The sequence below is a fragment of the Pygoscelis adeliae genome, unplaced genomic scaffold, assembly GCF_000699105.1.
Source record: "Pygoscelis adeliae isolate BGI_AS28 unplaced genomic scaffold, ASM69910v1 Scaffold679, whole genome shotgun sequence".
Taxonomy (NCBI): domain Eukaryota; kingdom Metazoa; phylum Chordata; class Aves; order Sphenisciformes; family Spheniscidae; genus Pygoscelis; species Pygoscelis adeliae.
Genome location: NW_008825552.1, coordinates 105753 through 108834, shown reverse-complemented (window position 1 = coordinate 108834; position 3082 = coordinate 105753). Strand labels below are relative to the sequence as shown.

The 3082-nt window shown below is 49.8% G+C and overlaps 1 protein-coding gene across 1 annotated transcript in view; it reads left to right on the top strand.

Annotated features, from left to right (window-relative positions):
* Positions 1–1604: 1604 nt before the first annotated feature.
* The window catches only part of DCTN1 (dynactin 1), an 80539-nt gene continuing 79061 nt past the window's right edge, over positions 1605–3082 (top strand). The window contains exon 1 of the mRNA XM_009332114.1: positions 1605–1746. The gene's annotated coding sequence lies outside the window, so the exon portion shown is untranslated. The remainder of the gene's footprint in view (positions 1747–3082) is intronic.

The following is a 3082-nucleotide window of genomic DNA, read 5'->3' as shown; positions in this document are numbered from 1 at the left end:
TCCAGCGGCCCCGGGGCTGGCGTCCGGTGGGGTTGCACCGGACACCCGCTTCGGACGGCTTGTTTTTAAATTAGGCGAGGGGTCCGGAAAACTTTCTCCTGGCGCTTGGGCGGCGGCGTGGCCGTCGGCAGGAGAGCTGCTGTCGTGTCCCGGGTGCTGTGCCAAGCACCGGGGTGCGGGGGCACGCGGTTCGGGTGCGTTCTGCTTTCTCATCCAAGGTGTTGCCTATCCCTGCAAGCCCTGTCTCTTATCATCAGGCAGTCGCGGTTCAGGCACCAAAACGCGCTGGTTTATGTTGTTTACGAGCGGCGCGGGCTAAGGTGCTTCATTTTAGGTGGTGAACGCCTCTGACAGAGGGAGGGTTGCGTGGTCAAGCGCCTGCATTACTGCGGTCTGCAGCAGCCCCAGCTGTGGACGAGAACCTTCCTGTGCCGTAGGCGTACGGGGACAGGACGAGCGATACTCCGTGCTCCGAAAAGATCACGGTCTAAATATAAAATGGGACACGGGCACGTGGAAAGCACGAAAAATGTATGGGGCGGTACTGGTCAGCGTGGTGGGCTTCAGTCTCGCTATAACGGCACAGTATCTGTCATTCCTTATTGGATGTCATTGCAAAGGAGAACTTTAATGAAGGTTTTTAATGGCTCAGCAGATTTTTCTCTGTATTATTGGCCTCAAATGGGTGGCTCTTGGGAGACAGAAATAAGATTGTACTCCTACTAGCAGTGCTGGAACAGGAGCTGGAGTTGAGATTTGCTCTGGCTCTTGCACCAGCTACTAAAGGGCTAAAATTTGCCTTTCGTATGCCTGCCCGTAGCGCTGAACAGCGTCGACTTTCGTAACCCAGAGCAAACTGGGAAGAGGAGGGAGCTGGTACCGGTATAACCGGGCAGATCGAGTTCTCCTTGCAGTCTTTCCACTTCTCAGGCGAGAATAGAAAAGAACCCAGGCTGACTTTCAGGTCACCTGGGGGAGTATGCATAGCTTAGAGTTTAATTAAAAAAGTCTTAAACTTGGCAAACTCGGTGTGGATTTATATTGACACAATAAAGACAGAACCCTGAAGTGTCGTTTTTAGAATTTACTTTCTGAACAGAGGTTTGATGGAAGACTAAGCTGCTTATAAATCAAAAAGAAGCTTTGCTGAAGCAATTTCATGGGGAGATGTGGGTGTATATATTAAAAAAAAAAAAAAATACACTAAGATGGCATTTTGCTCTTCCTAAATAAATAGCGGGGAGTTTTGTGAAGTTTTTTAAACTTCCTGCTCAGTTTTCTTAAACTGAATAAGCTGTTAGTGTTGAAGCTACTTGCCGTGTGGACCGTTTCTTATCCCAGATTTCAGCAGAAAGTCTGAAGGTTTTAAACTGAATATTCCTTGGCCTTTTTATGATAGTTTATCTGTAATGGTGAGTATCGCTTCGAGAGTTTGGGCAGCTACCAGGCAATCATTGTGGGTCCTGATAAAGCTGTGGCTGCGAACGGCCTGGGGGGTGGCCGGGGTCCCTGGGGAGGAAGGGCGGTGCGGCACCGGTGACGTTCCCATAAGGGCTGATGTGTGGAGATCCGTAACGTTTCCCGCTTTTTTTGCAGGGGAATGAAGATTGCCCCAAACTCGGGCAGGAACGACCTTGGTGTGTGAAGTATGCCCCAAGCTGATCTAGTTCAGTCCCCCGTGCGACTACACGTCTCCTGAGATCCCCTGAATTGGGTTTGTGAACAAACACACAGGCAGCTTTTACGGTACGTGTTATTGCCTAGTAAATTCCTAAATGCCTGAGACGGGGCAGCGCTGGGGTTACGGCTCGCTGCCCTGGTCCCTTCCCTGGTGTGCCGGCCCCTGCTCAACGCACCACCTTTGCCTGTCCTTGTCCCTGCTCTCGAGTCTTGTCTTTTCAGCACCAAGGGTGCAAGGAGGTCTGCTAGAACCGTCCCTGCTAGGGACGCGCAGTGCCCTTTTGTAACAGGAGATTTTCTTGTCGGTACTCTAAAAGGTGAGGTTGGGTCCAGAGGCATCTGGATAATCTGCTTGCCCAGCAGCTGATGTTGCTTGGGAATAAACGACGCCAGTGCTCCATCAGAGGCCTGGGGTCCATCGCGTGCCCTTGTGAGACGAGCGGGGCAGGAGCTGCCCTGAGCGCAGCTGGGGATCGGGCAGTAAGAGGTGAGACTGTGGTCTTTATTAAGGCTGACATTTCCTATGATTTGCTAAACTAAATTCATTAAAGGGTGTTAAAACAGTGAATTTATTTCAGAGCTTTAACGTGAATTGGATAATTGGGTATGTTTTTGTGGGAAAGGGGATGCTGTAGTTTCTGGTAGCTGTGGCAGCCTCTGGAAGTGCCAGGAAGATTTGTTCATCTTAGGTATTTTGTTTGGCTGGAACAGCAGTTCATCCAAAATGACGGTGTCTGAGTTTGGAGAAAAAACTAAATTGTTTTCCTCTCTGTAGAGCAGGCTTTGGGCCGAAATCTACTGGTTCTACAGAGGCTGCAGCAGCCAACAGCCAGCTTCACCTTACGGATATTTTTCTTGTTTGCGCCGATTGCTCAGGACTGTCTCAAAGTGCTTTAATTACATGTGTATGTAATACGTAGATAAGCTCTACGTATCCCCGTGTAATGCAGTTTCAGTTAACTAATAAAGCTACTGTCTAACCTTGGCTTCTTGTCTTTCCGTCAAGTTTTAATTTTCATCCAAAGTCCGCGTAGTAAATGAGGAATGAGAACAGAAAATGGTGAATGGTGCTGCCTAGCTTCGTTAGGCCATGAAATGGTGTCTCCTTGAAGGTGTCGATATCATATCCTCCTGGTCGGCAAAGCAGCGATTTTAACGTTCAGCCTACATCTCTTCACAAACCCATTTTCAAAGGCTCTTGCCTTTTTCTTTATACTTACTTCAGCGTGGGTTTAGGAAATCTCAATGCAAAGGGCCGGAGTTGCTACGTTTTACGTCCTTGTTGGGGTCTGGGGCCGTAAAGACCCTCCAACGCTGCGGCCAAGCAGCCCCCACCTCCTGACCACGGCGTTCCAGCTGTGAGGGTGGGAGGAGGAGGATGGGGAGGCGCAGTGCCTTCGGG